Source organism: Ambystoma mexicanum, chromosome 9 (genome assembly GCF_040938575.1).
Source record: "Ambystoma mexicanum isolate Mex_15411 chromosome 9, UKY_AmexF1_1, whole genome shotgun sequence".
NCBI lineage: Eukaryota > Metazoa > Chordata > Amphibia > Caudata > Ambystomatidae > Ambystoma > Ambystoma mexicanum.
The window spans coordinates 280,730,385-280,743,197 of NC_090931.1; the positions used below are offsets into that span (position 1 = coordinate 280,730,385).

At 48.5% G+C, this 12,813-nt stretch overlaps 1 protein-coding gene across 15 annotated transcripts in view; it reads left to right on the forward strand.

Annotated features, from left to right (window-relative positions):
* Positions 1-12,813, forward strand: part of MSI2 (musashi RNA binding protein 2) — a 2,560,560-nt gene that overhangs the window by 1,839,212 nt on the left and 708,535 nt on the right. The gene's annotated exons all lie outside the window — the stretch shown is intronic.

Below are 12,813 nucleotides of genomic sequence, written 5' to 3' on the forward strand. Positions count from 1 at the left end.
ATGTGTGCCATTCCAAACAAAGCTTTCAAATCTTTACGTCAGTTCCTCAATCAGTATGTAAAAGGTAAAGACAAAACTAAAATGAAAGTGCTGCAAAATATGGATGTTTGTCCAGTGCGCAAATACACAGGACTACAAGGACATTCATTAGCCTGCATTTCTGGGCCTTTTTGGAAAAGCACCTTCCATGATATCAAAAGTATATCAATACATCATTCAAATGTAAACAGGACTACAAGGACATTCATTAGCCTGCATTTCTGGGCCTTTTTGGAAAAGCACCTTCCATGATATCAAAAGGATATCAATACATCATTCAAATGTAAGAAATCTAGTGTATAAAATATACTATGCAAAAAGTCCAGCTTCAGAATTAGGCAATTTAAATAACACTCTTCTGCATGGTACACCCAAATACTTACAAGAAGAAATTGACTGTATTCGGAGAAAGTATTTTGGAAGTGAAAGCCACTTACAAAAGGCAATAGTTTTGGAACATAGTAGCAACAATTCTGCACATAGCAACCTTCTATTACACACATACAGAAAAGAAATAGTAAAATTTAAAAGGTCATCGGCTGAAGTAACAAGCCATGTGTGTGTGCGTTGCCGCAGAACGTTTTATAAAAGGAACACAAAAAATGTAGACCTAGCATACAAAATAGAAGACAATGAAGATTCTAAATGGTTTGAATTAGCTGTCTACCTTTTAGCAGAAAACAAATATGAACTAACTGAACGCTGTTGCAGTTACTGTAGTACAAAATTAGACATCAACCACACTCCTTCACGTGCTATTACAAATCATTTGGAATTCTTCCCACTACCAAAAATCCTGCAACAACTCAATTTGTATGAGAGCATAATAATTCAAACAGTTCACCCATTTGAAGCAATTATACCCCTTCATCCAAAAATAGCAGAATTACCTTCCTGTCATGATGCCTACCCCCGGACATCCAGACCGAGTCCATCAGTCCAGGGAGCAGGCATCCAGACACCTATTGAAAACCCAGCCACCCTGGCTAGGGGCTATCTGGGTTCAGTCCTGGCACCGTAGGTGCCAGTCTCATATATGGGATCAGTCCTGGCGCCATAGGCGCCAGGCTCATATGAAGAAACTTACCTCATGCAGACCATGCTGCAAAGAATCCAAACCAGCGTGAGGCCTGGAAGGAACTACTTTGTTTCAGGGACTATTTTTTACTCAGGTGTGGTCTTGGGGAACTTCTTACCTGGGACTACTTTGGAGGCTATTTAAACCACGCCCGATGAGCAGCACACGCTTCGCGTTATTCTGCATCCTGCAGCGTAACACTCACTGTGCCCGTCAGTCCAGCATCCAGTCTTCTGCCACGCCCGCCTCGAATCTGGAGCTCCTAGAAAGAAGGGAAATAAGAAGAAAAGGTTAGAGCAAGAACATTACCTTCATTCTTCATCTGATCCTGGATCCTTCGCACTTCCGAACAAGGAAAAAGACTTTATTTTGTGCGCGTCGCACCGCCAGCTGCAGCGCCGCGCTATACTTACCAGTCTTCGCAGCACCTCCTCGACCCGGCACTGCTCCATCATTCATCGCCAAACTCCCGGCACCTAAGGGGACGAAGAAAGACAATAAGGTGAGCCGAGAAAACCAACAAAGAACATTTCTATTATCACTATAAACTTACCGAGTTACTGCCGGAGATGATATTCTTCTACACGCCACATCGTCGTACACTGCACCTGTAAGGAAAGATTAAGCAACAGGTTAAGCACTGGCATTTTCTACCGGACAGTGTTGGGTAAGACTCTTACCTAAACGTAATCAGCTGCTACAGGACAACCTCCTCTCGAATCAAGCTGCAAGACAAAGGAAGAAATCGGACAAGAGTGAATAACAGACATTTTGAACTCTTAAGAACCAAATACTTACGGCTCCTCGCCACTTACCTCGGAGTCAATATTCGTCTGCAACTCACCCAATTCCTTCGGACCAGTGAAGTAACTGGTTATCTACGCGCCCCTGCACTCCAGCAAGGATGGGGAGCTCATCATTGAAAACCATAAGGTGAGACTGGGGGTGTGCTCGCTCAATCCACGGGTGGCTAATTCCTTTTCTCCACTTTCAGGAGAATACTCCTACGGGTCAAGCAGACGAAATTGAGCAGGCCAGTCCAGTCAGTCATCTCTGCACTACAATTCACGTTGGTGGAGGCCTCAGCTATCCAGTTCCGACCGTCGCCCCTGTGGGAGCCAGGTGAGCGTAACACTTCCTCTGAATTGGTGAAAGGCATTTGTGGCAAAGTAGCTTATTTGCCATTAGATCTAATGGAAAATGTACACACTCTAGGAGTGCAATGTTCAATAGAGCATTCTTTAATAGTCTTGGTAAATGGTGTACCAACAAAGGACAAAAAAATTTGGCAACAATTGGTGGACTTACATAAAGCTAGACAAGCATTGCAATATCTAAAAGACAATAACAAGTACTACAAGGAAATAAATATTGATGAAAGCTTAAGGGAAACAACTGAAATAATTCAAGAGCCATCAGAAAGTGGACAATTCGAACTTCTGGATCATGCTACAGTATCCCCTCTTTTGGACCATTACACAATTCATGCATTGCATTCCAATGAAAGCATACATGATGCACTAGAAGCTTACCAAAAGCGACAAACCAAAGGGTCACCAATGAGTATATGGGAAAAAAGTATAGAAGCATGTGCTTTTCCACTGCTATTTCCTACTGGCAAAGGTGGAAGATACAATGAGAGACCCACTCAGATTGGGGCATCAAAATATTGTGCAATTACGGCATGTTGGCAATTTCAATGTTCCCTAACACCACGCATGTCCTTACAACAGTTACAAGTTCCCTATGCAATGCACGGACTGAAATACTGCCCTTATTGGAGCCCTCATTTTCTTTGCGTACAAGGTGGCCATAGAAAATACATCATGAAGAGGTTGTAACTTTGTTATTGGGTGCATGGCCTTCGGTCATGCACCCAAGAGTGCAGGGCCTCCCCACAACCACCTCAGTGATGTGTGGTAGTGGGGTTTTTTCTATAAGTGTGGTATCCTTCACTGCTTCTGGCCAGAGCCTTCACTCCTAGCTGTATGTCCATAGATATTACATGAGATGGGTGTGCAGTGGCTTGCACGTCCAGTACTTACAACTTTGTAAGGTGCATGGCCTTTGGGCTTCGGCCATGCACCCAAGATTGCACACACTCACCACAATTTAGCAATCGATACGCAATAGTACGGGTGTATCCATAGGTGTGACATGCTGCGATGGTTGTTGCCAGGGCCTACAGTCTTGGAAGTAAGGCCTTCCCCGACGGCCATGCATCCAAGACTCTAGGCCCTGGCCACAAACACTGTAGCAAGTCACACCCATGGCGGCGTACTAATGAATATAATAATACCCATAGGAAAAAGTATTGCAATTATGGCATGTTGTGAATTTCAATATTCGCTACCACTACGCGTGTCCTTACAACAGTTACAAGTTTCCTGTGCACTGCATGGACTAACATTCTACCGTTATTACACCCCTCATTTTCTGTGCGTATAAGGTGGCCATAGAAAATACATTGTGAAGACAGACCCCCAGAACAAATGCATTGATCACCCATGTCTTACTGTCTGAACTTGTCCGCGGATCGAATAGCGAAGTGTGACCGTGGAGCGGATATAGATATCACTAATTTTTTTAGACCTACTTTTTGGTCGTTTTAAAGAAAAATACTGGCCGGATTATCACCAAATTTACAAAAGCACGCTTTCTGAACCAAGCCCCTATACCTGTCGCAAATTCCGTGAAAATCCATCCAGCGGTTTGACCTGTAGCCGTGCACAAAGTTTTTCCCCCTTTTAGTCTATGGGGAAAAGACGTTATGGAACCCCCCCCTTTATCTTTCTCCCCCTGGACCAAACATCACCGAACTTTGCAAAACAATTCAGAGTGGGCAATATACTTTTTTTGCAAAGTTTGGTGAGGATTCGTCCAGGGGGAGCGGAGTTATAAGCTGCCCAAAAAATGCTCTTCCTATGGAAACAGCAACTTAGCCATAACTACAAAGCCACTACCGTGGCCGTGTAATATGTGTGTATATATATATATATTTTAAATGTTTAAAGCGCTCACACAGCCCGCAAGCATCGTGGCGCTGTTACACGAATTGTTTTTTTAGTTGCATAATTGTTTTTTTGTTTGTTTTAGTTGCATATTTATAACGCGCTTAAACACCCAGAGGTTTCTAAGCGCGGACCCGGGAATCGAACCTGTGTTGCTTCGTGTTGTCTTGCTTCCAAGGCGCGCACATTGCCGCTGAGCTATCCTCCCGGGACACTAATATATATATATATATATATATATGTATATATATATCTGCTTAGATCACATGCTGTGTATAGGCCGACATCTAGTGGAAGCTGCAGAGTATTACAGTTGTTGGTTTCGAAACTCGAAAAGGGACGTCGACAGGGCATGCCACTAATAATATACCTAGTGTGACGTCCACCGTACCCATGGTCCTTCACGCGTCGAGGTCCCTCAGATTGTTTGTTTCTGCCTTCGTAGAATGACGCAGAGTAGCAGAGTTCCTCTTTCGGCATATCGCCATTGATTATAATAATTAGAGCTAGATTTCTGTTCCTATCCTTTATTCACCGATCGAGATCATCTTTGGAGAAGAAGAGACCCTTTCGACTAATCCGTTCGGCCCAGGAGGGCCGCACCGCGCTTCGGCCCAGTAGGGAGAACGGGGGGAGGTCATTGACAATGTATTCTGCCCCGGTGGCCGTGCAGGCCCAACCGGCCTGCTAGGACTGCTTCTTTGACATGTTTTTGTCGCTCAGGAGGTCTCACAAATGGGTAACATCTTGAGGGACCTATTACACAACGTGCTTCCTCACTGATCGCCTCTTCCGCTGGCGCCCAGGCAGCGTACTCCGTACCTCTGCTACCTGCGCCTGTGGTAACTCTAGTTTCAGTTCCGGTACCAACTCTCTCCGCGCCCTCAGAGGCGCCCCCAGGGGTCCTGGAGAATGCGGTGGTGGGGGTGGGGGGGTCAGCAGGACACTGATAAAGAGCAATACACACCTTCCTCAGCGAGGGCCTTCCATGACAGGATAGTGGGCCTAGCTGAATAGCTGGAATCCCTCAACCCCAGAAGGAGCAGCTGGAATCGGGGGTTTTGGCGAAGTGCACACTCCACTCAACCAGTCAACAAAAGGCAGGATGCAAAGTTCAAGCAGGAGGCGGGCGACACTACCCTTCTGTTGGTACACCCGCAGCCATTGTCCTCAGTTATAGCAGCAGCATCTATGAATGCCAAGCCTCAGGCTTCCTCTTAGAGTACTTCCTCTTCAGCACTACTGGACAAAGGGAAGAAAACACTGGAGGCCTATGGAGAAAGGATTTATTCCAATGCAGGCCTGCAGCTCAAACATGCCAATGTTAATGCCATCCTGTCGGTGGACAATCAACGGCTGTGGAAAGCGATTTTGTACTTTATTCTGGACATTTCAGCAGACAAGTAAGCCTCTTTCAAGGCTGGACTTGGTTAGGCAAAAATAGTGGTGCAGGATATCATGTAGGCCACCGTGGGCCCACACAGATACTGCTAGTACGGTGATCTGTGTAGCAACAGATATGAAAAGGACGGCGTGGCTTAAGGCCACCAGGTTCAACCCGTACGTCCAGGATAGAATCCTAGACTTGCCCTTCAAGGGTGGCAATCTCTTCCACAGCACTACGGACGAAAAGCTTACAAAAAGAAAAGCAGCTTGCAGACAGCCAAATCCCAGGCCATTCTAACCAAGCCGGCAGCAAAAGCCTTTCCTCAGAGCCAATCATGCTCAGACAAGGGGTGTTCCTTTGGCGGATTCCAGGGGTTTCAGGACCGCTGAGCTAGAGAGCCAGACAGGTCCCCAAGCCAGCATAGACGGAAGCATCACAAGTCTGCTCACAAGGAGTTCTTTCAGTCCCCCTCCCAATCTTCAGCCTCAGACCCAAAGAATCCATGACAGTTCTTTTCAGTTACACAGCACATCAGTCGGGGGCATGCGGGCCCTACACAGTCAAGCTTGGCATGTACACTTTGCAGACTCATGGGTAATCTCTGTAGCCTCGATAGGCTTACTACTTCTGCTTCCATCCCCTCCCCACAGATCAGAACATCTTCCCTCTTAGCAGATATTTGTTCCCTCGGTGAGAGCAGTGGTGGAGGTCCCTCTCCCTCAACAGGGCCAGGGCTTTTACTCCCGCCTCTTCACCATTCAACCAGGCGGACCTGGGAGTGGTGCTTCCAAAAGGCCATCTTGGGCCTACTTCGCACCATCCGAACATGACAAAAGAGAATGAGGGGAGAGTCTCTCTTCAGGCCCTGCACCAAATGCGGGCTACGGAATGTGTTTGTGGGGGACAAGCACCTACAAGGCCTCTACTGCCTGCACCCGGACCACAAGGAAGCAGAGTGTGAGATATGCCTTGGTTTCTCCAAGAAAACGACGGACAGGCATAGTAGGCTGGCGGCATGGCTTACCACGAACAAGACCTCTGACCCTTGCTCCGAGCAAGGTCATGCCTCGTCATTGACTGGCCGGTCCGAGGAGTGGTCTTCTAGGTCCTTTGAAGGTGCCTCATCCGTGGAGGCCCAAGATGAGGCCAAGACCTGCAAGTTCGAGTCCACCGGGTTCGCTTGTGAAGCGACTCCCAAAGTGGATAGGGCGCGATCAGCATCACCTTCCGCATCCATTGCCAGCATACCATCAAGCACCGCTTCGAAGAGGAAGTCATCTAACCCGTCTAAACTACGGGAGAAATCTGAGAAGCCACGGACGGAGAAGGCTGCGCTAAACCAGCACAGGCATTCCTCATCTGCAGCTGCTCTTACCACGGCAGCTAAGGGTGCTGAACCTACGAGGATAGCTCCCATGGCTTATAAAGTGTCCCTGCCCCCAAGGCGGGACTCCGCTGCAATGACATTGGCAAAGTCTGCAGGCACGCCAGAAGGCGTGAAACCGGGCCATGCCCCGGTTCAAGACCCTCGCAGAGGAAAAAGGGGGTGGGGCCCAAAACAGCCCTCCCATGTCGCCCAAGCTATGGAGGTTTTCGTCCACGGACGACGAAGATCAGGAATCATTGCATGCTGTCCATCAGGACATGGACAATGAGGGCGACGATGGAGCAGGGCCTTGTTTTCCTGTTCTGCTCATAGATCCAGATGAGAATGCCTCCGGCTCCTGTACCTGTGGTCCCCCAGGTCCCTGTATCAACCTCCTCCACCATGTTGGGCCCCATCTCCCCCAGCACAACGACAGATGATGATGAATACCTTGTCGAAGCGGATGGTAAATCGCCACATTTGGATGCTCCACATAGGGTGTCGCCACCGTATGAGGTGGGGTTGTTCCACTCTATGATCGCCATGGCCTCTGAGCTTTTCCAGCTGGCGCCCAAGGAAACCAAAGGGTGGGGCCAGGAGGAAGACTATCATGTCAATGCCTTTTCGAGACAATATTTGGGAGGAGGGCTTGTCCGTCATTCCCCAGGGCAGGACGCTGGTGCCCAAGCAAGCCTGGACCGGCCAGAACGTGGGGCCCCCAATCATGCATCCCGGAGGCCGGCTGATGAGGTTGGTCAGTGAGTGCAGAAATATCACCACTGACAGATGGGTGCTGGACTCTCTCGCCCAAGGATACACCTTGGAGTTCCAATGCAGGTGTCCTCGGATCCCACTTGTTCCCAGTCAGGAGCAGCACATCCCCCAGCTTCTGGAAGAGGTACGAGTCATGCTATGAAAAGGAGTGATAGAGCTAGTTCCACAAGGGCTCCGGGGCTACGGTGTCTATTCCAGATACTTTCTAGTCAGAAAGAAGACTGGGCTGGAGGCCCATCCTGGACCTACCACATCTGAACAAATACTTAGTCCCAAAAGTTCAGGATGGCCACTTTGTAGTACGTGCTCGGCCAATTGGAAAAAGGAGACTTCTTGATGTCATTGTACTTGGAGGACGCCCATTTCCATAGCCCCATTCACAAGAAACATCAGACATATCTACGCTTCGTGGTGCAGGGACACCATTACCAGTTCAAGGCCCTGCAATTTGGCTTGAAGTCTGCCCCAAGAGTGTTCACAAAATGCCTGGCACCAGTGGCGGCTCATCTACGTCTACAGGGCATACATGTGTACCCATACATGGACGACTGGCTGATATGCATCCACTCGTGGGAGCTGGCCAACGAACACACAAAGGCGACTGTCCGACTTGACAAATCGGGATTCTCTGTCAACTATCCGTGGTCCCGCTTGATGCCATCGCAGAACGTGCTGTTCCTCGGCACCAGACTTAACAGTTTCTTGCCTGAAATCGCCCTTGGAGGAGAGGCTAGCAGCAATTCAAGGAAAGGTGCAACGACTGTCGGACCATCAAGTCTTTACTGGGCATGATGTCGTCCTGCATCTACCTCGTCCATCTCTGCAGGTTGCAGATGCGACCCCTACAGGAATTCCTGGATGCCCGTTGGATGCAGGTGTCCTGAATCTTCACGGCCAAGAGCCCTCTCAATGAAGAGTTACGATGGGCGATAAAGTGGTGGAGCTTCAGCTACATCGCCAAGTGCACAGGATTTCAAAACCCCCCATACCAGGTGTTGGTCACCACGGACGCCTCCCTGGAAGGTTGGGAATCTCAAGCCGGACGTCTGCATGCAAGACGTCTGTGGCGGCCAGCGGAGACGGATCTACATATCAACATCCTGGAGTTACGAGCAGTGTTCTTGAAAGGCGAGGTGGTGAGGATCTTCAGACACCACCACCATCTTCTACATCAGGACACAGGTAAGCACTCGATCCCCTGCGCTCTCCAAGGAAGCGCAGGAATTGTGGCACTGGGCTGTCGGATAGGGGATGTTCCTCATCTCTCTTCACCTGGCAGGAGCCAAGAACACCATTACAGACTCCATCAGCAGGGAACTGCGCTCCTGCCACGAGTGGGAGCTCCGTCATGAACAGGTGGACCACCTGTTCGCCAAGTGGGGCAGAACCCAGATCTATCGGTTTGCGACAGCAGCAAACTCAAAATGCCAGAAGTTTGTCAGCAGATTCCACCAGCTGAGGAGCTTGGGTGGGACTCGTTTTCCTTCCCATTGGGAAGGGCTGTTTCTGTATGAGTTTCCTCTGTTCCTTCTCCTGCTACGAATCAACAACACACTTGGACAGTGTCAATGCGAGATGATACCAATTGCCTCAACGTGACCGAGGCAGATTTGGTATCCAGACCTCCTCAGCCTGTCAGTGTCGCCTCCATTCAAGTTGCTGGTGGTTCTGGATCTTCCCACCAAAGAGGGAGGTGCAATCCTTCATCACGACCCAGGATTGCTAAACCTGAAGGCTTGGCTCCTGCAGCCCTAGAGTTTGGAAGTTATCAGTTACCAGCGGACTGCAGGGAGGAAGGCCAGGGCAACGTTGACGTTAAAGTGCTACGGCCATAAGTGGAAGCGTTTTGCTACGTGGTGCTGGTCGCAGGGGATTACCCCCCTGAGGATCACAGCTACACAGATCCTTCCATACTTGCTATCCCTGGCAAAGGCTGGTCTGACGCACACCGCCATCAAGGTGCATCTGACGGCTATCTCCCGCTACACCAGATCCCCAGGAAGATCCTTTTGGTCCCACAGGCTCATCAAGGAGTTTCTCAAAGGACTTTTCCAATTCACGCCTCATTCAAGTTTCTCTTGTGGAAGATGGCATTCCTTGTGGCCATCACCTCAGCCAGACTTGTAGGTGAGAACCAGATTCTGTCCTGCAAGCAACCGTATCTGACCCCACCTTCATGCCAAAGATTCTGTCTGAATTCCACCTCAACAAGCCTTTGGTGTAACCTGATTTTTTCCAAAACCTTTGTCTCAGGCAGAAAGGGCCTTGCTGGACGGTGCTTGTGCCGTGAAGTTCTACGTGAGACGCACACAGTTTTTGGAAGACTTCACAATTGTTAACTTTGGTCCTGTGAACCATGGAAAGGCCCAAGGCTTCCATTTCAAGGTAGCTCTCCGGCTGCATCACGCACCGGCATTGATTGACGAACTGACGATTGACCAGCTGTCCGAGAGCCCACTCCATCCGAACAATCGATGAGATGGTGGCGTTCCTGTCTGCTGTGCCCCTGCTGAACATCTGCAGGGCTACTACATGGAGGTCCATGCACACCTTCACAAAGTTCTACTGTGTCGACAGGGATTCCAGGGTGGAGTCTAGAGTCGGCCAAGCAGTATTACGCAACCTGTTTGCCTGAGGCGAGTCTGTTCCACAGTTAAGAGTTAATTGCTTTTGTTGAGCCTTGCCACCTCCCGTGGTTGTGTAATGTTGGACTGCTATGTATTTTATTCATGAGCATGTGACTCCATGCCAGACCCCATGCTGGAGAAGGTTCAAGTTACTTACCTGTAACTATTGTTCTCCAGCATGGGTCTGGCATGGATTCACATGCAAACACTCCCTCTGGACCCTCTGCAGCTCTTCTTGGTCATACTGCCACTTTACGTGCTTACCAAATCTGGAGATGGCTGCCAGAGGCAGGGTTTAGGGAGAGGGCTGTCATTGAATGGGGGCAGTGTGACCCAGAGGACAGTTCTTGGTTTAAAGGAGAAAAACTGCTTTAAAGTGAAAGTGAAACAGTTTTTTCTTTTACAGAGGTTTCCCAGCCTGACTGGGAATATTCGTGAGCATGTGAATCCATGCCAGAACAATGCTGGTGTACAATAGTTACAGGTAAGTAACTTAAACCGTCTTTAACCTTGGGTGGTTTGGGAAAGTGTTCATAACGGAAGAATAAATGGCTCCAACACAACTTCTTCAAGGATAAAGATCCTTACTCCAGAGGGTGGTTCCCTTCCCCTGGATTCTTCTCCACTCTGAGGTTTCACACACAGTAGTTCCTTGTATCTTTCTTGACCAATAACAACACTATCACACTAAATGATCTGGCTTTGTGATTTTGACTCTCTTGGGACACCTGGTAAACTTTTCTTTCAGGATTTAGTTCCTTCTCGTTTGGTTAACACAATGTATCTTAGCCGGTCTTAGCCTTTTGGATTCTCGATCCTCGCAAAGAGGTGCAGCTCTCTCGCCAGCAGCAGCAGACCTCATCTCTATACTTCTGCTCTTTAAATTTCCTGGGCACAGGCGTATGCAAGCAACAACTAGAGCGCTCGCTGGGCTTGTGGCCTCCTTTGCTCTGCATTGCTCGATCCCTCTGCCTCGTCCCAGTGTTTGGTCATTCTGGGAAAGGAAGTCAATTTTTGATGTTTGGTTTGAAAAACCTGGATAAGCATTTTCACTGGTTTTACATGGCAAATGAGTCCTGGATGATTGATAGGTGTGTCATAAGTTTCACAAGGCACACAAATGGGTTCCATGTCATTTAATCACGGGTTGTTTTTTCGCAGGTTCATTACTGCAAATGTTTTATCGAAAAACCCATCAAATTTTTTTTACATTTGTTTTTGGGGGGGTCCACCCCAAACCCCATTCCCTTTCAGTTTTCATCAGTTACCAAAAACCCACATCCCATATATATACTTTTTTTTACCCCCAAAAATTCGATGGGTTCTTCCGATAAAAAATTCGCTGTAAAAACGTCCTGCGATGAAAGGACGTTATACTGACAAATGTTGGAAGGTTGGCCTATGGCTCTGTAGAAAAGGTTTTCTTCACAGGAGGATGAGTAGATGTATGATAATAGGCCATGAGGGTATTCTATATGGGAGAGGTTGCCCCCTCACCCCCATGTGATCATGCCTCATTTATCCACCCCCATGGTCAGGATCAGGTAGCAGCTGCCGTCCCCTGGCCACGTGGGAGGAGGTCAACGCTGGGAAATCAGTGATGATGACCATCAGATTCATCACAGTTTCTTGTGAGGGAGGATGCATTTTGTTACCCCCTCAGTTATCTTTGTGATGGACAAGGGGTTCGGGCTTACCCCCTACCCATATAGCGCCTCTATCCCTTTAAAGTCCACTTGACATAAAAGATTCAGTGTTGGGAAAAATGGGGCCCACTTCAAACCACCAGCCATTTAATGCGACAACTGGAGGTGGTGGCCCCAGTCTCTGCATGGTATGAGTTGTGGCAGCAGAGTAGTCGCCCCATCGGGTAGATCCACCTATTGTGGTCCACCATGAAATGTACTATGACGGGTGCGGGAAGGGGGACCCTGATATTTGACTGGGAATATTCTTAGGATGCAGAAACCAGTAGGCCATCAGGATCAGCAAATAATTGTACAGGAACCTTAGAAGAGCTAGGGGAGGTGGTGAGGCAGCTGCCTACTAGCAAGACCCCGGGGACCGATGGACACCCAAGTGAGTTTTATAAAGTGTACATAGAAGAGGTCCTTCCCCCATTGCTAGAAATGCTAAACGAAGCATTTGAGACGGGATGCTTGCCCGAATTATTGAAAGAGGCCGTCATAATACCGCTCCCCAAGCCCAACAAGCCTGGGCACAGCTGCGGCTCCTACAGACCCTTGTCGATGCTGAATCAAGACAGCAAGATATTGACAGCTGTCCTAGCAAATAGACTGAAGAAGGTCATTAGCAAACTAATACACCCAGATCAGACGGGCTATGTCCCAAACAGAAATATTACTAATAATCATAGACGGCTCCATAGAATTGTTGAGAGTGGTGGCGAAAATGAGGATATGGCGATTGTGTCTTTGGACGCAAGAAAGGCCTTTGATTCAGTAAAATGGCCATGGCTGTTTGCGGCCCTGGAGTGTTATGGGTTAGGGCCTGGATATGTAAGGTGGGCA